The sequence below is a fragment of the Bos taurus genome, chromosome 15 (assembly GCF_002263795.3).
Source record: "Bos taurus isolate L1 Dominette 01449 registration number 42190680 breed Hereford chromosome 15, ARS-UCD2.0, whole genome shotgun sequence".
Lineage (NCBI taxonomy): Eukaryota > Metazoa > Chordata > Mammalia > Artiodactyla > Bovidae > Bos > Bos taurus.
Genome location: NC_037342.1, coordinates 49612212 through 49636343, shown reverse-complemented (window position 1 = coordinate 49636343; position 24132 = coordinate 49612212). Strand labels below are relative to the sequence as shown.

At 37.6% G+C, this 24132-nt stretch overlaps 1 long non-coding RNA gene and 1 pseudogene across 1 annotated transcript; one reads left to right on the top strand and one right to left on the bottom strand.

Annotated features, from left to right (window-relative positions):
• Positions 1-1867: 1867 nt before the first annotated feature.
• Positions 1868-23681, bottom strand: LOC132342336 (uncharacterized). The gene is made up of 3 exons (XR_009490673.1): positions 23380-23681; positions 18775-18886; positions 1868-2083 (listed from the first exon to the last, which is right to left on the bottom strand). It is a non-coding gene; the product is annotated as an uncharacterized lncRNA (long non-coding RNA).
• OR51L17P (olfactory receptor family 51 subfamily L member 17, pseudogene) lies at positions 16365-17324 on the top strand (annotated as a pseudogene).
• Positions 23682-24132: the final 451 nt, after the last annotated feature.

Sequence of the window (24132 nt, the reverse complement as noted above, 5' to 3'; positions counted from 1 at the left end):
GTTCAAGACTATTTGTGAAATGGGCCTTCCTTGGTGGATCGGATGGAAAAGAATCCTCTTGCAATACAAGAGACCTGGGTTTGATCCCTGGGTCAGGAAGATCTCCTGCAAAAGGAAATGACAACCCACTCCAGTATTCTTGCCTGGGAAATCCCATGGACAGGGGAGCCTGCTGGGCTCTAGTCCATGGAGTCACAAAGAGCTGGACATGACTAAGTGACTAATACTTTCATTTGTGAAATACAGTGTTCCCTCAGTATGCATGGAGGATTGGTGCCAGGACCCACCATGGATAGTAAAATCCTCAGATGCTCAAATCCCTTAGTCAGCCATCTGTATCCTCAGTTCCACATCTGTACATGAAACCAACCCTGGATCATGTAGTAGCAGTACATGTATTTATTGAAAAGAACAGTGTGCAAGTGGACTTGTGCAGTTCAAACTCATATTCAAGTGTCAATTGTCCCTTGAAATGGCAATGACATTACAGAATGAAGAGAACACAAGACTGTCCTAAATTTCACTTGACTGTCCACGGTGCCACATCAATTAGCATGCTTTGATGAATAATTTTAATTGCACATAGTCTAGACTTTTTCCACAGAATGAGAACTCTAAAAGTGATAGCAGAAGGTTCTAAATTAGGACACATTCTGCATCTGTCTCCTCAGATTATGTTAAAATTAAGAGCCACCTTCCTCCTATGGAAGGTAACTATTTTGAACCTCTTTCAACCATCCTCTTTCAACCAATATCTCATTTCTCCTTCAAACATTGCCTCTTTTCTCCATCCTTTCCATCTGATAAGTTCAAACTTCAGAGTTCTGGAGGTATCAGAATTTAGCAATATATAGCTAAATTGTGTCGTGCTGACAAGTACCACTGTTAATTCTGAGGACACCAGCTATGTAAGAGCAACAGTGGCAGCACATTTGCCCATGGAGAGATACAAGTCAAAACAAGGAAAACCAGCTGAAAATACAGGGAGTAGAGCCTGCAAAATAATAAGTGCATATTGTATCACTCATATTCCAAGATGACTAGAGAGATAATTAAGCAGATAAGTTCACTTCTGTTAGGAAATATATAGATGTATAACTTCTCATAACTATGCTGTTTGCCTAATTCAAATGTAGGCCAGGGAGCTAAAAAGGACTAGAAGTCCTAACACCTAGAAGATGGCATGGGGGCAGAAATAAACATATCTCTCAGTTTTGGAGTTGGCAACCACTGAGGAGCTTTCTCATTTGAAATTGAATAAGAGAAAAGACAATAAGGGAAATCTAAAATTATTTGCTAATGAAGCTGTAAATTGTCTTAATACATATGGTTTAAGATTTACTTTGAATAATAGCTTTACTTCAGCAAATAAAAGTTTAGAAAGTAGATATTAGCATGTAAAGGATAGGCAAAACACGTACATTATTGTGCAGTTAAGTTTCCTCTTCAGAATAGCTCTTCATTTAAAGACTAAATCAAGTTCAGAGCAACTCCCCCTTATGTGATTATAAGATATGAAAACATGCCATCTGCATGGCATAATTCCAATTCTAAAATTTGTAATAAATTCCTGGTCTGCATTGTTTTTGTTATATAAATGATAAAATCAAATAACAAAACCTTGAATTAGAAATTTTAAAATAACACCAGTAATAATTTTGAGTAAACAGGAGGAAATAAATGATGAGAAGAAAGAGAAAAATATAAAAAGTGGGATATAGCAAACAAGTGAGAAAAAAAAAAAAAAAAGTAAGAGCAGGCCCATACATACTTGCTTAGAATTTTTTTTTTTTTTTTCTTTGTCACATTGCCACTGTAGGAACTGACTTTTCTCAGTGGATCACAAAGCTCCTGCTTCCACTTCAGCAATAATAATATATACTTAGACTTCATGTGCAAGTAGCATCCCTGTTGCAGAATCTGAGAAGAAAGTAATACTTACACAATTTCTGTCCTCCCAGGTACCGCTCTCTGCAGCACAGCCTAAATTTCTTCAGTCTTATCTCCCAGATAAATAGATTTGATAACATGGCTTATTCTTGAGTTTGTTGTACATACCAAATGCTGATGTGGGTTCTTCGCCCTGGAGTTTGATTGAACAGGTCAAGGAGCAGTTACTGTTATGTCTCCTTTTTTCAGTGGCATTACTTATCCTTAGAGAAACTCAACTGAATGCCATGCCTTTCCTAGAGATATGATCAGATAGGAAGTCTAAATTCTTGGAGAAAAGGAAAATCCTAGAGAAGTAAGATCTAGTGGTGAAGGAATATCAGCTTTGATTCAAACCATGAATTGACAGAAATAAGGAGAGAGATGTAATGAAAAATATTTTATAACATCTTGTCAATTCAATGAGGATGTTTATTTATAGAAGATACTAATCATCACTCAATTATTTTCTCACCACCTACTATTCTAAACCATTAATTTTAAATTAATTTTAATATCACTGTCATTGAATTTTAATATCACTCTGTTTTCTGATCCCTTTGGCCGTGATGAAAAAACCCAGGGTGTCTTGTTCCACAACTCTAAGTAATGAAGAAAGATGCTGAAGTGGTTGTATTATCCTTCACCCCATCTGTCCTATATCATCAGAACAGGTTTGTCATAATTCAAATCTACTTCTTCTCAACCAACCTCAATTATATTAATAGTTCTAGGATCACAGGCTCCCAGGAGCCAAGAAAGTGGCCCATGTGTGCATGGATTCCCTGTGGAGTCTTAAGATATACCAGAGTTGAGCTTCTTGAGCAGGGGATCGGGTTATTCTCACACCACTTTGACAAGAGCCAGGAAGATAGGAATAAATAGATAACTTTTTCAGTGGATTATGTCTCACTGTATAAGTAATTTCATTAGGGATATATTGATTGGTAACAAATACTTAAAGATATGCTTGTTTCACAAAATTCTTTCAAGTTTTTGACAACATTGGCTTTATGTAATAATTTATGACTTATTTGAGTACATGTATTCCTAATTTCCTCTGAGAAAATATAATGGAACAGAGATCTTTCTTAAAAGAAATGATAGAGTTTTCATAATTGTAATTATAATGGTCACAAAATATGTCATTGAATTTTGTTGCATAGTTTACTTAACCATTCTCCAGTTCCTGAATATATGTATTATTTTATTGTTTTACTAACTAGGAAAAAGTATCAAGATTAATTCTTCATGTAGTATGATAAAAATAATAAAAATTCACAAAACCATGTGCATCTACTGCTCTGAACATTGCTGTGCTAAGAAACTATGATCTCTAGCTCCATTATCATACATATGGAAATTTTTCACATTCCTGAATTTATTCATAAAAACAACTATTTTAGTCATCAAATCAACTCTTTTACATGTACTAGGACATAGTAATAGTATAGAGACTAGAAATGTAATAAAGCAGACAAGGTCCTTCATTTTAGGAATATTTGGTGTAGTAATTAAAATCAACAATAGACAAATAAGGGAACATAATATTTCAGGAAATAAAAAGTTATTTTCCAACATGAATTTGCTGTCTACAAAGCTTAGAATTTTTATCTTGAGTTTGATAGCAGTAAATTTCTTTAACATTGAAGTTTTAAAAAAAATCTATTTACTTTTCTATACCATGTGTCGTATAAGTTTGGATTTTTTTGTGTTTCCTTAATTCTAGTAATTATTACTCATTTGTAAAATATTTTCTCCTCTCATTTATTATTTACCTTCTTCTACCTTTCTTGATATATGTATTTTTGGCCATTCTACTTCACTCCTCCAACTATTCAAATTTTTCCATTTTCTGATGATTATTAATTAGTAATTTCATAATTATTTTATGATCTGTTACCTGACAGTTTTTAGGGGTGTGTGTTGGAAAGTAAAATTGTATTTTTATGTGCAGTTTCATAAATAGTGACTAGATCAGTTCTACTAATTGTCTTTTTTCTTCCCAAATACTCTTTAGAATCCTATCAGAATTAAGTTTCCTATGGCCACCATAGTAAGTTACCACAGATTTAATGGCTTAAAACAACATAAAATTTTTATTTAATTCTGTATTTTAGAAATTCAACACATATGTCACTGGACTAAAGGTTTCATTCTTTCCCAGAGGTTTTAGGATAGAATCAATTTTATTGACTTTCCAGCTTTTAGAGTCTGCTCTTATTCCTTGGCTCAGAGTCTCCTTGCATCTTCAAGGCTAACAATGGATAATTAAGGTTTTATCACCATGTATCACTAAAACAATGATTTCTCTGCTGCTTCTCACTTCCACTTTTAAGGATCCTTACGATTACATTGGACCTGCCTAGATAAGCTAGAGCATTCTCCATATTTTAAGATCAGGTGATTATTAGACATCAGTAACATAAATAACCCTTTACCATGTGAAGTAACATTAAGTTCCGAGGACTTGGATGTGGATATATTTCAGTTCAATTCAGTTCAGTCGCTCAGTCGTGTCCGACTCTTTGCGAACCCATGAATTGCAGCACGCCAGGCCTCCCTGTCTATCACCAACTCCCGGAGTTCACTCAACCCATGTCCATCGAGTCAGTGATGCCATCCAGCCATCTCATCCTCTGTCGTCCCCCTTTCCTCCTGCCCCCAATCCCTCCCAGCATCAGAGTCTTTTCCAATGAGTCAACTCTTCGGATGAGGTGGCCAAAGTCCTGGAGTTTCAGCTTTAGCATCATTCCTTCCAAAGAAATCCCAGGGCTGATCTCCTTCAGAATGGACTGATTGGATCTCCGTGCAGTCCAAGGGACTTGAAAGAGTCTCTCCAACACCACAGTTCAAAAGCATCAGTTCTTCGGTGCTCAGCATTCTTCACAGACCAAAACTCACATCCATACATGATCACAGGAAAAACCATAGCCTTGAATAGACGGAAATTTGCTGGCAAAGTAATGTCTCTGCTTAGAAATAGAGGAAAACAACAGAATGGGAAAGACTAGGGATCTCTTCAAGAAAATCATAGATACCAAAGGAACATTTCATGCAAAGATGAGCTTGATAAAGGACAGAAATGGTATGGACCTAACAGAAGCAGAAGATATTAAGAAGAGATGGCAAGAATACACAGAAGAACTATACAAAAAAGATCTTCACGACTCAGATAATAATGATGGTTTGATCACTGACCTAGAGCCAGACATCCTGGAATGTGAAGTCAAGTCGGCCTTAGAAAGCATCACTACGAGCAAAGCTAGTGGAGGTGATGGAATCCCAGTGGAGCTATTTCAAATCCTGAAAGATGATGCTGTGAAAGTGCTGCACTCAATATGTCAGCAAATTTGGAAAACTCAGCAGTGGCCACAGAACTGGAAAAGGTCAGTTTTCATTCTAATCCCTAAGAAAGGCAAGGCCAAAGAATGCTCAAACTACCGCACAATTGCACTCATCTCACACACTAGTAACATAATGCTCAAAATTCTCCAAGCCAGGCTTCAGCAGTATGTGAACCATGAACTTCCTGATGTTCAAGCTGGTTTTAGAAAAGGCAGAGGAACCAGAGATCAAATTGCCAACATCCGCTGGATCATGGAAAAAGCAAGAGTTCCAGAAAAACATCTATTTCTACTTTATTGACTATGCCAAAGCCTTTGACTGTGTGGATCACAATAAACTGTGGAAAATTCTGAAAGAGATGGGAATACCAGACCACCTGATCTACCTCTTGAGAATTTGTATGCAGGTCAGGAAGCAACAGTTAGAACTGGACATGGAACAATAGACTGGTTCCAAATAGGAAAAGGAGTTCATCAAGCCTGTATATTGTCACCCTGTTTATTTAACTTATATGCAGAGTACATCATGAGAAACGCTGGACTGGAAGAAACACAAGCTGGAATCAAGATTGCTGGGAGAAATATCAATAACCTCAGATATGCAGATGACACCACCCTTATGGCAGAAAGTGAAGAGGAACTCAAAAGCCTCTTGATGAAAGTGCAAGTGGAGAGTGAAAAAGTTGGCTTGAAGCTCAACATTCAGAAAACAAATATCATGGCATCTGGTCCCACCACTTCATGGAAAATAGATGGGGAAACAGTGGAAACAGTGTCACACTTTATTTTTCTGGGCTCCAGATGGTGACTGCAGCCATGAAATTAAAAGATGCTTACTCCTTGGAAGGAAAGTTACGACCAACCTAGGTAGCATATTCAAAAGCAGAGACCTTACTTTGCCAACAAAGGTTCATCAAGTCAAGGCTATGGTTTTTCCTGTGGTCATGTATGGATGTGAGAGTTGGACTATGAAGAAGGCTGAGCACCTAAGAATTGATGCTTTTGAACTGTGGTGTTGGAGAAGACTCTTCAGAGTCCCTTGGACTGCAAGGAGATCCAACCAGTCCATTCTGAAGTAGATCAGCCCTGGGATTTCTTTGGAAGGAATGATGCTGAAGCTGAAACAGTAGTACTTTGGCCACCTCATGCGAAGAGTTGACTCATTGGAAAAGACTCTGATGCTGGGAGGGATTGGGAGCAAGAGGAGAAGGGGACGACAGAGGATGAGATGGCTGGATGGCATCACTGACTCGATGGACGTGAGTCTGAGTGAACTCCGGGAGTTGGTGATGGGCCAGGGAGGCCTGGCGTGCTGCAATTCATGGGTTCGCAAAGAGTCAGACACGACTGAGTGAGTGATCTGATCTGATCTGATCTCTGATGTGATCTACGTTGGTCATAACTTTCCTTCCAAGGATTAAGCGTCTTAATTTCATGGCTGCAGTCACCATCTGCACTGATTTTGGAGCCCAGAAAAATAAAGTCTGACACCATTTCCATTGTTTTCCCATCTATTTCCCATGAAGTGATGGGACCAGATGCCATGATCTTCATTTTCTGAATGTTGAGCTTCAAGCCAACTTTTTCCCTCTCCACTTGCACTTTCATCAAGAGGCTTTTGAGTTCCTCTTCACTTTCTGCCATAAGGGTGGTGTCATCTACATATCTGAGGTTATTGATATTTCTCCCAGCAATCTTGATTCCAGCTTGTGTTTCTTCCAGTCCAGCGTTTCTCATGATATACTCTGCATATAAGTTAAATAAACAGGGTGACAATATACAGGCTTGATGAACTCCTTTTCCTATTTGGAACCAGTCTGTTGTTCCATGTCCAGTTCTAACTGTTGCTTCCTGACCTGCATACAAATTTCTCAAGAGGCAGGTCAGGTGGTCTAGTATTCCCATCTCTTTCAGAATTTTCCACAGTTTATTGTGATCCACACAGTCAAAGGCTTTGGCATAATCAATAAAGCAGAAATAGATGTTTTTCTGGAACTCTCTTGCTTTTTCCATGATCCAGCAGATGTTGGCAATTTGATCTCTGGTTCCTCTGCCTTTTCTAAAACCAGCTTGAACATCAGGAAGTTCATGGTTCACATACTGCTGAAGCCTGGCTTGGAGAATTTTGAGCATTACTTTACTAGCGTGCGAGATGAGTGCAATTGTGCGGTAGTTTGAGCATTCTTTGGCATTGCCTTTCTTAGGGATTGGAGTGAAAACTGACCTTTTCCAGTCCTGTGGCCACTGCTGAGTTTTCCAAATTTGCTGACATACTGAGTGCAGCACTTTCAAAGCATCATCTTTCAGGATTTGAAATAGCTCAACTGGAATTCCATCACGTCCACTAGCTTTGTTCGTAGTGATGCTTTCTAAGGCCGACTTGACTTCACATTCCAGGATGTCTGCTCTAGATGAGTGATCACACCATTGTCATTATCTGGGTTGTGAAGATCTTTTTTGTACAGTTCTTCTGTGTATGCATGGCACGTCTTCTTAATATCTTCTGCTTCTGTTAGGTCCATACCATTTCTGTCCTTTATAGAGCCCATCTTTGCATGAAATATTCCCTTGGTATCTCTAATTTTCTTGAAGAGATCCCTAGTCTTTCCCATTCTGTTGTTTTCCTCTATTTATTTAGGAAGCCACTATTCTCCCTGCTAAAGGAGTGCTTTTATTATTTTTTAAAAGTGTGTTTATGTTTTGTCTCAAGTCTAGATTTCAAAAATGTATGTATCCGTTCAGTTCAGTCACTCTGTCATGTTTGAGTCTTTGCAACCCCATGAATCTCAGCACGCCAGGCCTCCCTGTCCATCACCAACTACCAGAGTTCACTCAGACTCATGTCCATCAAGTCAATGATACCATCCAGCCGTCTCATCCTCTGTCGTCCCCTTCTCCTCCTGCCCCCAATCCCTCCCAGCATCAAAGTCTTCCAGTGAGTCAACTCTTCGCATGAATTGGCCAAACTACTGGAGTTCAGCTTTAGCATCATTCCTTCCAAAGAAATCCCAGGGCTGATCTACTTCAGAATGGACTGACTGGATCGTCTTGCAGTCCAAGGGACTCTCAAGAGTCTTCTCCAACACCACAGTTCAAAAGCATCAATTCTTTGGCGCTCAGCCTTCTTCACAGACCAACTCTCACATCCATACATGACCATGGGAAAAACCATAGCCTTGACTAGACGGACGCTTGTTGGCAAAGTAATGTCTCTGCTTTTCAATATGCTATCTAGGTTGGTCATAACTTTCCTTCCAAGGAGTAAGCATCTTTTAATTTCATGGCTGCAGTCACCATCTGCAGTAATTATGTATTAATAATTGATATATACAGTATATGTATAGTATATATAGTATAATATATGTAATATATATATAATGTCATATATTATATAAATATGTATATTACTTATATATATATGTAATTATACAATATATTGTGTAATTGTAACTAGTTATATGCTTCCCATGTGGTGCTGCTGCTGCTGCTGCTGCTGAGTCGCTTCAGTCGTGTCTGACTGTGTGCGACCCCATAGACAGCAGCCCACCAGGCTCCACCCTCCCTGGGATTCTCCATGCAAGAACACTGGAGTGGGTTTCCATTTCCTTCTCCAATGCATGAAAGTGAAAAGTGAAAGTGAAGTCGCTCAGTCGTGTCCAACTCTTAGCGACCCCATGGACAGCAGCCCACCAGGCTCCTCTGTCCATGGGATTTTTCCAGGCAAGAGCACTGGAGAGGTGTGCCATTGGTAAAGAACTTGCCTGCCAGTACAGAAGACTTAGGAAATCTGGGTTCCATCCCTAGCTCGGGACAATCCCTTGGAGGAGGGCATGGCAACCACTCCAATATTCTTGCCTGGAGAATCGCATGAACAGAGGAGCCTGTTGGACTACAGTCCATATATGTATTCATTAATAATTATAATATATAGAGAACCCCAGGGACGGGGGAACCTAGTGGGCTGGTGTCTATGGGGCTGCACAGAGTCGGACACGACTGAAGTGACTTAGCAGCAGTCCGACTCTGTGCGACCCCATTGACGGCTGCCCATTAGGCTCCTCTGTCCCTGGGATTCTCCAGGTAAGAACACTGGAGTGGGTTGCCGTTTCCTTCTCCAGTGCATGAAAGTGAAAAGTGAAAGTGAAGTTGTTCAGTCGTGTCTGACTCTGCTACCCCATGGACTGCAGCCCACCAGGCTCCTCCATCCATGGGATTTTCCAGGCAAGAGTACTAGAGTGGGGTGCCATTGCCTTCTCCCAGCAGCAGCAGCAACAGCTAATTTATATATATATATATATATATATATATATATATATATAGTTATAACTAATTTATGTATATTTGTTTTGTTTCAAAAGATTCAAATATATGTTTATTTTAGTATCCATTTGACAGAAAATTACTAGTAAACATATATTTATACCACTAAAATGTTTAAGAAGAGTTAAGTAATGATACCTAATGCTTATAAAAAAGAACATTTTGTCTTCAATTATAATTATCTTTCTTCAATTATACAATTTTCATTTTAAATTTAAGCAATATTCCAGTTTCTTCCTGAATATTTAAATCTTACTTTCTATTTTCTTGAATATGTTTATTCACAGTTATTTTAAAGCCTATCTAAAAATTCTATTTTTGAATCCTCTATGTTTATTCTTGTATCATTATTTTTTAATATTAGTCTTATGTTACATATCTGTGTTTCCTTTTCTGCTTGGTTATGCTACAGCCAAATATTTTCTGTAAAATTAAACTAGAAATAATTTAAGCCTAGGATAATGACATGTAATATTACACAAGTTTACAGCATTTGTATACACTTCTGGCAGATGGTTATTGGCATTAATAATCTCATATCTCTTTAATAAAATCACAATTTGAGGTTACTGACACCTATTTTAGTCCCTCTAAGAACATATCTATTTGTGATTCACCCGTCCATCTAGGGAAGATCCCATATAGGCCGGGTGTTAGAAGCCGCCCAGCTCTAATATCTATTTTAGTTCCTTAGTCCCTTTATTTTATTGTGTAGTCTTACTATTCTTAGTTATTTTATTCCACTAAGGAGTTTTCAGCTGGAACCCTTCAACCTGCCATTGTGTATCTAAATTCAGCAGCCATCAGATGTAGAGTCAGAGTTTCCTTGCATTCGTCCACTTGTGCCTCCCTTAGGCTTTCTCTGTTCCTGTGGAAATTCCCGCTGTCTCATCCTGAACAACATCCATCCCTTAGGCTCACAGGCCCTTACTCCTTAATGTACCATTAGTGGCTCTGGTTCCCTCAGGCTTTCAGGGACCCCATATAACCAGGAAAAATGAAAAGCTTCTTTCATCACAGATGTGTAAGTGGAAACGTTCTATACCCCTTAGAAAACTCTGTCTCCAACTTCAGCACTTTAATATGGGCAAAAAACCAAAGCATTGAAAGTTGTTTAACTGACGAATAAACAGAAGTGGCCAACAGACAGGAGTAAGTCTGTTATGGGGCAGAAGGGCAAAGCTGGAAGGCAAAATAGCTATCAGTTTTGTTGATGGAAAGAAGCGGATAACTGTGGCTCAGGGAAAGAGATTGGTTATGGGTAGTTGGAGACAGGGAATTTGAGTGAGGTGAAAAAGTAATGAACTTTGTGGGAAAAAAATTGTATAATGTGATGCAGTAATGTGAGAAGAGATGTGTTTGGGTATTTTAGATAAGCAGAACAGCATATTTGAATACAGTCCTGAGAAAGGGCCTTGGGTTATTTTATACAAAAAGAAAGAAGGAAAGAATGGAATTTGGGAATGAGAGTGGAAATGAGGTCAAAGCTAGTAAAACTGTGTAAGAGGCAACCTAGGGCATTTGAGCATGAGAGCACATAATGAACTGAAAGGAGAGTCTGGGCAAAATCCCATGTATAATCCACCTCCCTTTTTCTATACACAAGGAAGAAGGATCTTATAAATAATGACAATGGCTTCCCTTTTCTTCAGAGATAAGTAGGCAGCAATTAATACATTTTAAACACAGAAATGAACTGACTTGCCTGTGTCTTTAAGAATTCATTGGCTCTAAGGAAAATTGATTTGAGGGAATGACATAAGAATGGAAGAAATGAGATTAGTTAAGTGGCCAATAAAATAGAAGAGGAATGTTGTGGTAAGCAACAGAAGTGAATAGGTTAAAGTACTCTGCACCTTGAAATGAGAGGACGTGGATTTAATAATCAAGGACAAAGCCTAGTTTTTACATTTGATCAATGGTGTAATATGAGTTACATTTACTACGATGGAAATATTAAGGCTATTGCCAAGAGTTCCTTCTTGGCCATGTGATCTTTCTTGTGTCTTTTAGACATAAAACAGAGACATCTGATAGACTATTTGATATCACTCTGGAGATCAGTAGAGAGTTAAGGATAGAGATGTATTGTGAAGTTATCAGTGGGTAGTTTTTAAAAACAATTACTAAACAGAATATTTTAGGAAAAAGTGTACTATATATTTGAAATAAAAACAAAAGGAACACCTAGGGTACTTTTAGTATTTAGAAATCTAGCACTGGAGTAGGAACCAATGAAGTTTTAAAGAAATCAGATCAGATCAGATCAGATCAGTCGCTCAGTCATGTCCGACTCTTTGTGACCCCATGAATCGCAGCACGCCAGGCCTCCCTGTCCATCACCAACTCCTGGAGTTCACTGAGACTCACATCCATCAAGTCAGTGATGCCATCCAGCCATCTCATCCTCTGTCGTCCCCTTCTCCTCTTGCCCCCAATCCCTCCCAGCATCAGGGTCTTTTCCAATGAGTCAACTCTTCGCATGAGGTGGCGAAAGTACTGGAGTTTCAGCTTTACCATCATTCCTTCCAAATAACACCCAGGACTTTTTGTAGGGTAAGAGGAAATAAAGCAAGCATGTTTTCAAAAATAATATGTATGTAAAATATTTTCAGAGGAGAGCATGGTCAACAGTTTTGCATACTGCTGAGAGTTATAATGAGAACAGGAACATTTTTTGGATTTGGTGACTAGGGATTATTGATTAATTTGACTAGAACTGTTGCATTTGGGGAGCATTTTGGGCAGGATGCTAGAGTAATAAGAGTGTATATTTTGTAGACCACAACTTCATAAGGTAGCATTCTTGTTGCAGTTCAGTTCAGTACATTTCAGTCACTCATTCGTGTCTGACTCTTGAGATCCCATGGACTGCAGCATGCCAGGCTTACCTGTCCAACAACAACTCCCAGAGCTTGCTCAAACTCATGTCCATTGAGTTGAAGATACCATCCAACCATCTCATCCTCTGCTGTCAACTTTTCCTGCCGCCTTCAGTCTTTCCCAGCATCAGAGTCTGATCCAGTGAGTCTGTTCTTTACATCAGGTGGCCAAAGTATTGGAGTTTCAAGTTTGGCTTCAGTCCATCCAATGAATATTCAGGACTGTTTCCTTTAGGATAGACTGGTTGAATCTCCTTGCAGTTCAAAGGACTCTCAAGAGTCTTCTCCAATACCACAGTTCAAAAGTATTAATTCTTTGGCACTCAGCATTCTGTATAGTCCAACTCTCACAGCCATACATGACTACTGAAAAAACCATAGCTTTGACTAGACAGACCTTTGTTGGCAAATTAATGCCTCTGTTTTTAAATATGCTGTCTAGGTTGGTCATAGTTTTTCTTCCAAGGAGCAAGTGTCTTTTTATTTCATGGCTGCAGTCACCATCTACAGTGATTTTGGAGCCCCCCAAAATAAAGTCTGACACTGTTTCCACTGTTTCCCCATCTATTTGCCATGAAGTGATGGGACTGGATGCCATGATCTTAGTTTTCTGAATTTTGAATTTTAAGCCAACTTTTCACTCTTCTCTTTCACTTTCATCAAGAGGCTCTTTAGTTCTTAAACTTCTGCCATAGGGGTGGTATCATCTTCCTATCTGAGGTTACTGGTATTTCTCCTGGCAATCTTGATTCCAGCTTGTGCTTCATCCAGCCTGGCATTTCACATGATGTACTCTAAATATAAGTTAAATAACAAGGGTGACAATATCCAGCCTTGACATACTCCTTTCCCGATTTGGAACCAGTCTGTTGTTCCATGTTCAGTTCTAACTGTTGCTTCTTGACCTACACACAGATTTCTCAGGATGCAAGTAAGGTGGTCTGGTATTCCTATCTCTTTAAGAATTTTCCACAGTTTGTTGTGATACACACAGTCAAAGGCTTTGGCATAGTCAACAAAGCAGAAGTAGAATTTTTTTTGGAACTCTCTTGCTTTCTTGATGATCCAGTGAATTTTGACAATCTGATCTCTGGTTCCTCTGCCTTTTATAAATCCAGCTTGAACATCTGGAATTTCATGGTTCATATACTGTTGAAGCCTGGCTTGGAGAATTTTGAGCATTATTTTGCTAGCGTGTGCGGCAATTTGAGCATTTTTTGGCATTGCCTTTCTTTGGGATTGGAATGAAAACTGACCTTTTCCAGTCCTATGGCCACTGCTGAGTTTTCCAAATTTGCTGGCATATTGAGTGCAACGCTTTCAAAGCATCATCTTTTAGGATTTAAAATAGCTCCACTGGAATTCTATCACCTCCACTAGCTTTGTTTGTAGCGATGCTTCCTAAGGCCCACCTGACTTCACATTCTAGGATGTCTGGCTTTAGGTGAGTGATCACACCATCATGGTTATCTGGGTCGTGAGGATCTTTTTTGTATAGTTCTGTGTATTCTTGCCACCTCTTCTTAATATCTTCTGCTTCTGTTAGGTCCATACACTTTCTGTCCTTTATTGTGTCCATCTTTGCATGAAATATTGTCTTGGTATCTCTCATTTTCTTGAAGAGATCTCTAGTCTTTCCCATTCTGTTGTTTTCCTCTATTTCTTTGCATTGATCATTGAGGAAGGCTTTTTTTATCCCTCCTTGCTATTCTTTGGAACTTTGCATTCAGATGATTATATTTTTCCTTTTCTCCTTTGCCTTTAGCGTATCTTCCTTTCTCAGCTATTTGTAAGGCCTCCTCAGACAACCATTTAGCCTTTTTGCATTTATTTTTCTTGGGGATGGTCTTGACTACTGCCTCCGTGTACACGTGTCACGAACCTCCATCATAGTTCTTCAGGCACTCTGTCTATCAGATCTAATCCTTTGAATCTATTTCTCACTTCCGCTGTATAACTGTAGGATATTTGGTTTAGATCATACCTGAATACCTACTTTCTTCGATTTAAGTCTGAATTTGGCAATAAGGAGTTCATGATCTGAGCCACAGTTAGCTCCCAGCCTTGTGCTGACTCTATAGAGCTTCTCCATCTTTGGCTGCAAAGAATATAATCAGTCTGATTTCTGTTTTGCCACTCTCTGTCCAGTAAAAGTTCTTTGTTTTAAGGCTTTTCTCTCTCAGTTTTCTTCTAAGCCACTGTTTGGTTAAAACTCTACAGGAAAGTGAGAAGACTGCACATTTTCAAGTAAAACTTGGAAGCAATTGCAGAAAAAGATAAGTAATTCCCAGGATTACTCAGGGAAACCTGGTAAAAATATCCTGCAGTCTAAGGAGGAAGGGCCTTTTAAAAGGTGGCAAGAATACACACTTCCTAGTGTGCTATGGACAGAACTGGAGCTACTTTCTGAACATAGAGTTAAAATATTTTAGTAACATTTTAGAATCAGGGGCTTGGATTCTAAACAAAATTGGTCTTTAGTTTGATCAATGGTATTTCTGAACCTCAGGTTACTCATATATAACCAAGTTTCTGTTGATCTCATATTCCAAGGTTCAAATATGATAATAAATATATAAATAATTATGAGCCTAAAAGTACTCTTATTTATTAGGATGTGATTGTGACTCATGAATACTTTTAAGGAATTGGATAATAACATCTGTTTTACCTTTTCTATGGGGAGATCTCCATTAATAGCCAACTTACTCTTATGAAAGAAAGATTGAATCATGAGGGAAAATGAGCAAAGGGGCAGAAGAAAAAAAAAAAAGCAGGACACTAGATTATTGCCATTATAGTGGACCATGGGATCACAGCCTGAGGGTGGGTTAACTTCATTCTAATATCTTAGGGATCATGAGGCTGTGATGGCTGATGTTTTCCTTGCTGTCAGAGATGTCTGAAGACTGTGTTCACAGATGGCAACAGTAGAAAACTAGTTGGGACTCCACAGACAATTGTAGGGAGGCTCCAGTATTAAGAAAACTGACATAGTTCACAAATCAATTATATCCATGGAACAAATGATAGAAATTTACTTAAAACTGTTGCCTTATTGCAGGGTAGGTACACATAAATAAGCCTTGGTGGAGAATATGAAAGAGAAACCGAAATCCAAATCCCTGAGACTGTGTCAATAGGTAGGCACTTATTTACCCGTAGATGCTTGGGGACTTCTGGTTCACATTTAAATCAGTTTGAGGGCTGATTTATGTACCTCTCTAATTGAGAACCATACTTGCTGCATATGCAGTGGTTTTGTTTTGGTTTTTTTTGAAATATCAATTTTATATCCTATATGACTTGATTAGTCTTGTGTGATTTTTTCCATTGGATAAAACAAACTTCATTCATTTATTGCCTAAGCTTTTTCTGACATTCATTCTAAAATGCCTCCACCAAGTGTCATTGTCAGAGTGAAATGAATGCTAAATGAATGCTTAACATAGAGAGGTCACGGTCTGGGAAAATATTCTTACTTTACATCACAATCAAAAATAAAGGTAAATGATACAACTGAAAGTGAATAAAAATAAACTAACCTAAGAAAATAATAGTAGAAAATGGAGGAGACTGTGTTATACACTTAGGGGAGGAAAGGGCATTCTATGAATCATTCAAAATCCAGAATCAGCAGCCTAAAAGATTGACAGATAACAGTATAATAACCACAAATCATTTTAAGGATTAAACAGTAATATATTAACATGATTCAAAGTAATTTCCAAATCTGTATGAATAATGCCCCTACAAAGCAAGCATTAAGAAAAAAAAAAAACCTAATGTAAAAACATGACCTGCTATCTTCTCAATGTTGTATGTTTTTCTTCCCTTTAGGAGTTCATATTCTAATGGTAGAAAAATGGCTTTTTGGAACAATGTAATGACAGGCACTAATTCCAGTATTGGACAGGCACCTTCATTCTACCTCTCTGGGATTCCTGGCTGTGAGGATGTTCAACACTTTATTTCCATCCCCTTTTGTGTGTTCTATCTGATTGGAATAGTGGGCAACTGTACAGTTCTTCACATCATCCACACTGACAAGAGTCTCCATGAGCCCATGTACTACTTCCTGGCCATGCTGTCCCTCACGGACATGGGCATGTGCATCTCCACCCTGCCCACAGTACTGAGAACCTTCTGGTTTGATGCTAAGGAGATTGAGATGAATACTTGTGTAGCCCAGATGTATTTTATTCACACTTTTTCTCTAATGGAATAAGTTGTGCTCCTAGCCATGGCTTTTGACCGCTGTGTTGCCATCTGTGATCCTTTGAGGTATTCCAGCAAACTTACCCTACAACGCATTGTCTACATAGGGGTCTTCATCGTAATCAGATACTCCACTGTCCTCCCTGTTGTTTTTGTTCGTATCCCCACATTTTCTTTCTGTCACTCCCATGTTCTCTCCCACTCCTTCTGCTTACATCAAGATGTCATCCAATTGGCCTGTTCTGACATCTCATTCAATGTTTTGTATGGCTTGTTTGTTGTTGCATTTTATTGGGGTGTAGATTCTCTAGGAATCTTTTTATCTTATGCTCTCATCCTCTGCTCTGTGTTGTGCATTGCATCCCGGGGAGGGAAACTCAAAGCCCTCAGTACATGTGTCTCCCATATTTGTGCTGTGCTCATTCTATATGTGCCAATGATAGGGTTGTCCTTAGTGCATCGTTTTGCAAAACATTCCTTTCCCATTATTCATATTACCATGGCAGATATTTACCTGTTAGTTCCACCAGTTCTCAACCCAATTATTTATAGCATCAAGACAAAGCAGATTTGCCAAGGCTTCCTAGGGATACTATTATCCAAAAGGATAGGGCTTGCTCAAACTTAGATTCTCTGATATTTCAAGTTTTACATCCATTGCCTTCATCCTAAAGATTAACCTGTTAGAAATTCTTGGACACATTTGGTATATAATAATTCCATGATAGTTCACAAATTCCACATGTCCCTTCAAGAAAAATATTTCATTTTCTATCATTATTTCCTAGCTTTAAATCATCGCAAAACCCTTGTGTCAGGAGAAGTAGTAAGAGGGAATAATTTCATTCACATATTTTAAGAAGATATTTTCCATTCAAGTTTGAAGGGAAGTACAATTTTCTATGTTATAACTAAAATAGAGAAATTCACTGAACAATTCAATGGTAAAAGACATAATACACAGCAGAACTGATGTTGATAACTCATTACATTTTCTTTCCATTATGTCAAAGTAGACTTCACACTCCATATTTTGAGTCAAATTGTAAGCAAGTGGATATTTAAATTTAGAGATGGCATAAATGAAACTTTTGCATTTCTTTTTTTTGCTATTATTTTATTTTTTAATATAAATTTATTTATTTTAATTGGAGGTTAATTACTTTACAGTATTATATTAGTTTTGCCACACATCAACACGAATCTGCCAAAGGTATACACGTGTTCCCCATCCCGAATCCCCCTCACTCCTCCCTTCCCGTACCATCGCTCTGGGCATTTTTTTATTTCCTTTACTTCTATTGAAATGATTGTCAGAAAAAAATCTGGGCGATGAATAAAGTTAGTTTTATCTAATGGAGAAAACCAGAAGAGAAATCCAAACTCTACAATAGAGGGAATCTGTATTCATGAAATGTAGTGAAAACATCAAAATCCCTTGATCAGCATACACTCCTATTAGGTGTAATATCTCATGTATAGAGCTTTAAACAAAAATAGAGCAAGAGAGAACCTTTCCCCCCATCACCATAAACTGTAATCGTCTGAGGATCTTGCTGTCTTACCCAATTCCCTAGGATATAAGAGGAAACAAGTTTTCAACACCCAAGATTAAAGTATATATTCTAATGGGAGAATAGAAATGGATCTAAGGTAGTTAGAAAGAGGGCTCAAAGAGAACACATTTGTTTTGTACAAATACTATTTTAAATCACCCTCAAAGACCCACCCCCCCACCTTGGTTAAATAAAGGGAAGCTGAAAAACATAATAAACACATTTTTTCAGAATTATTTCTAGATACTCTGAAAAGAAAGAATACATAAGATGATTTTAAAAATTAAAACTATTAGGAATCATAGTTTTAAAAATTCGTTTAGAAAGTAAACCAGCTTAGGGAACAGAATAAAAATAAAAATAGAGAACAAACTCTGCAGTTCCAAGTGAATTGAAAACAGAAAAAAAAAATCTGTGAAAATTATGTTAACATTAAATCAGATATGAATGTAGATTTTATAGCAAAGGGATCCACTGAACTGTGTTCAACTGTGTTGAAAAACTAAATATGCAAAGATTTACCTGATGCTTTCTCTCTTACACTTGAGCAACTATCATTTCTGAGGTGAATCCCCCATTGTGGGAGAAAAAAGATTTTTTCATTTGATTAACCAAAAAATGAACATCAGGCTTCCTGTAAAAAATGGGAAAAAATTACACATATTAGAACTTCAACATATATTAAGTTGGCCAATAGTGATAGTGATGGTGATAAACACAAAGACAGAGATAGAAAGTATCAGAGGTACACATATGTATATGAGGTAGACACCTCTCCTTTGTCTTAATTAAGGTTCTGTCAGGAAAAAAATAAAATTGTTCTCAAACTGGATAATATGAAGACTTTGATACAGGCATCAGGGGTTATTGAAAATATGTGGACAAGATTTGGTAAAACCAAGAAGAAATATTTTTATACATATTTTATAAATATATCATTGACGTAGATAGTACTACAGAAGGGAATTAGATGCCAGTGTTAGTCCTGAAGTGGCAAGGGAAGAAAATTTTTTACCAGGACATGGGAAGGACAGCATGTGGAGAAGGACACCCAGCATGAGCTTTCCCTTTCTGTAGAAAGATGCAGCCACCATGAGGAAGCCACAGTAAGGGTTGTTGGGGAGTCAAAGGGGTAAACATTCCAACTGTATCTTGCTTCCTGCATTTCCATTAGCAATCAAGTCAAACCAGAAGTCAGAGAGCAAAGGGACCTGTTGATTCAGCTCACTGTGGTCAAGACAGAGCAGAGCAGATCTGGAAAACAGCCTAAGGATGCCCTTTGGCAAGCAGTCTGCCTTTCATATTTGTATCTGCTCTCAACTATGCACGTATAGTTCAGGCTTTGTGGTCTCTGTAGTGCTTTATCTTGTAGCTGTAAATGTGAATATTTGTAAATCATTTTCTTGCCATTAGAGTGAATCATTCAAAATTGAGCTTATGATCTTGGTTGTCAAAGAATTTAACAATGAGAGATGAAATTGCTTTTTTAAAAAATTTGTTCCTATGTTTTTTACATGACAAATATACAGACCATATAGTAAAGGAGTATGGTTTCACTGACTAATAACAATCCTCTAAATCTGAGATCTTTGAATATATCCAACTTGGATGATGTCAAAGTGATTTAAATTGTGCTCAGTTGTTCAGTTGTGTCTGACTGTTTGCAACTCCATGAACTTTAGCCCACCCAGGCTCCTCTGTCCATGGGATTTTCCAGACAATAATACTGTAGTGGGTTGCCATTTCCTTCTCCAATGATTTAAGTTAATATTACAAAAAGCTAAGTGTAAGGATATTTCTGAGGCATCCCATGCCAGTGAAGGAAGTAAGTTCAAATCATTTCTCTGGTAATTTCACAACAAGATATTGGAAGATGGAAGTGTGAAGGTTTTTCTAGAGGTGGGATAGAAATAGCCTCTTATTTTCATGGACTGTTATTGGATGGTGAATTTATTTTAATAACTGAGTAAATATTATTTATGAGAACTATTACTTCTGTTGTAGTAATTACTTGTATTTTTCAACTCCTGAAAAAGCTAATTGTCAATTAGTATCTTAAATATAACAGTACAGGAAGATTAGCAAGCTATGACATGTGTAATCAGCAATATCTTATTTGAGTGAACCAATGATAGATTTGTTAAGATTTAAATTAGTATTACAAGGTTTAAAACCAGAGTCAAAAAAGATTAACAGTAAAACACATTTTTAAAAGAAATTCCCGTACTAAACAGTTAGAAATTAGTATTTTTTAAGACAGTTTTATTCACGCTGAGAGGAGATTTCTTATCACTCAGTAATCCATATGCCAACTCTGCTACATAGCTTAATCACCAGTAGACATTTAGAAGTTAAAATTGTTGACAGACATATGGCCCTTCATTCATTGAATGAAAGCATCTATACATAATCAAATCAAATTTATACAATCCATCAGTAAAAACTATGGCACAGAGAATCACACTTGGCATTATTGTTTATGATCTTTAAAATGGGTTTCTTTTTTCATTGTGGTTTTAAGGTTACAGCAAATTTGAGTGAAAGCTACAGAGATTTCCCATATACTCTTTATTACAATAGTTTTGAAGGAAACTACTCACACAAGTAAGTTTCATTTTTATCTAGTATGTGGTAACAGTACCAACTTAGAGCCATTTCCACCTCTATGTCCTGAATAAGTTTCTCATTGGCTACACCATGGCTAACAACCTTTACTACTCTACCGTATTCTGGATACAAATTAGTATTTCATCTCATGTTGCACTACCTACTTTGTTCCAGACATTGAAGTGATAAATACTTGAGACTCTCTGTAGCCTTCTTGCCTTTGAATTTCTAAACTGCAATATCTGGAATGGTAAAGGGAGGATTGGGGGAAGGGCTATAAACTAAAATAGTGACAGTGACAAGGTTACAGGCACAGTCTTGCATTTCTCAGGGAGACTCATATCTCTAAGGATTAGAGGAAGACTTATTCACTCATTCTTCTTGCTTTGAGAATTAAAACAATCTCTCATGCAAAGAGGAACTATTCTACCAAGTAGGTAAGGACTGGGAAAAGTAAGAGTGGGAAGTAATAGAAAAACACAAAGTGGGGCTTGAGAGACAAGAGAGAGAAGGGCAGACACCCAAAGTGTGAGAAGAAACACCAAGGGAATGGTTCAAGAAGAAAAAGATTCTTAGTTTATTAGAGGATATCATTTCTCCAGATATCTTTATTATTCATACCCTGTACAAAGCATTCAAGCCAGCCTCAGAGTTTTCAGATAGGACTTGCCTAATATACCCTAGACTTGCATGACATGTAGTCTGCTTTGTGTTGGTGGACATGATTGCTTACACAGGGTGAAGGACTATTATCAGACATAACAAAGAGGAATTCCAGAATATGAGTGGGATTACACCAGATAACCTTTGAGGTCCCTTCTAATCCTGCTGCTGCTGCTGCTAAGTCACTTCAGTCATGTCCGACTGTGCGACCCCATAGACGGCAGCCAACCAGGCTCCCCCGTCCCTGGGATTCTCCAGGCAAGAACACTGGAGTGGGTTGCCATTTCCTTCTCCAATGCATGAAAGTGAAAAGTGAAAGTGAAGTTGCTTATTACCAGTTATTTTAAATATGAAATTAATTATGGTCTAAATTCACATTAAGACCTTCAGATTTCTGAGTTTATAAACTAACTCCACAAACTCCATCCTCCTCTTCTGGAGATGTGGAAGATACCATAAGGCAATGTGAATGCATTTAAAATTGTAAGATCAGGAACAATAGGAATTGGATTATCAAAATGAACAGGTGCTACCTGAAGGAGGTTGTGAAATAACAGACCAGATTATAGTGAATATGGAATACAATGGATATTTATGTCGTGGTAATTTCAGAATGCTAATATCTCAAATTCCTAATTCACTGAAGTCCCAAAGATCTGATGCTTACTCTTGATGAGACTTCTCATTTTATCTTGGACTTAGTTTTTGTTGTTGCTTTTTTCAAATCTGGCACTGAATAAAATGAGAAGTGTATGTGGTGTCTGTCATAATGATCAGAGGAGTTTCTGGATAGAAAAAAAAAATAATTAAGAAGCAATTCATTAATGAATTGGCCATACTGCCTATACTGAAATTTACTGAATGAAAAGGAAATGAAACTGATACAATTCACTTTCTACTTCTCAGGCCACCTAAGTCACTTGTGAGATGGTTGTTCATGATGGTTTCCTCTAAAGGAGGATACTTCATAGTCTCCCCATATATTCCTCCTCCCATTATACTTTAAACAATTCTTGTTGGTGTTACTGTTGTCATCATCATTGTTGTCATTATCATCATCATCCAGAAGGCTCTTTGCTAAGTATTTTACACACAATATATCTTTTACCTTAGCACATCCTTTCAAATTGTTACTTTCTTCAGATCAGAGAGGAGGCAGTTTTGGTACAGAGAGAAGAAAAGGTGATTTGGTCAAAATTAAACTGAGCACAGCATTGAAATCAGAATACAGCTTAGGTTAAAGTGATTGCAGAAGGAGAGAAACAGATTCTAAATAAGGAAGATGTTGAATAACTGTCTCCTTAAAATCTCAGTGAAGAGTCAGTAAGACGACAAAAGACGTACTCTAGATCAGGTATCTTCCCAGTTTTCAATTAAACTTCATGTTTACTCCTTTTTGATGATTCAGAGAAACCTTGTGAAATCAGAAAAAGTGTCTGAATCGAGTGGGCAGTGAAATGAAAACCAGATTTCTAAATTTGGATTATGGTGTAGAAATTGGAAAAAGATCAACAAAAGAAGGTATAATATTGGAAAATCTGGGCATTAAAGGTAATAATTAGTGCAGGTGTAGACAGGAAGATGAAGTAGATAGGAATTTGGGGAGTTAAATTGCAGGGCTGTAAGAGGTATCAGTTCATACTATGTGTGTGTGTACAGCTTAATTGTAATAAGAGTTTAAAAGCCTGAAATTGTTTCTGTGATATACATATTTGGTGTCTTGCTTATGAATCTTTCATTTCCTAGAAAGTTATTAAACATCCAAGGAAATAATCTTTTGCCGTCAGGGTTTATTTACATGTAACTAGAGGAGACTGCGGTCTTTTCAGGTGACTCAATGGTAAAGCATCCTCTTACCAATGCAGGAGACACAGGTTCGATCCCTAGGTCAGGAAATTCCCCTGAAGGGGAACACGGCAACCCACTCCAGTATTCTTGCCTGGAAAATCCCATGGACAGAGCCTGATATGCCATAGTCCATGAGGTCACAAAAGAGTCGGACCTGACTTAGCAACTAAAATAACAACAGCAAGAGGAGACTGAGAGGATTTGATCTCCCAAAAGCCAAAGTAGACTTTCCAAGATAGCATGATGACAATTTATTAATTTACAGTTAGAGGCAATCTGTCCCATGGATTAGAATTTTGGTAAGCATGGATGCTTGTCAAGAGAAGGGCAAGTGAAGGTCATCTTCTTACTTCAGAGGCATTGTTATTGACTACAGAAGAAGTACTGGAATCTAACAGGTGAAAATATATTAACTCATTCATCTAAGTATAAAATATTTAGTGTCAAGATTAGGCACAGTAGGCTTTTTTTTTGGTCATTCAATCTTTTTGTTATTTTGTTTTCTCTTGATTTTGCTATGAATCATGATTTTCTACTCAATCTTTCCCCAATCCCTATATATCTATTATTTTGCCTTGTTTTTTTTTTTTTTTTTTTGCAGATAGAACCTCTCTCTAAATAATAAATCAGTTCCTAAACATAGTAGGAAGAAGGTTTGGAATCTTTAAATGCAGAGTCAGTCAATTGTTCTTTGCTTATATTACATAAAAAATTACATATTTATACTTTTAAAAAATCATACATTCTTCTGTCTATCCTAAC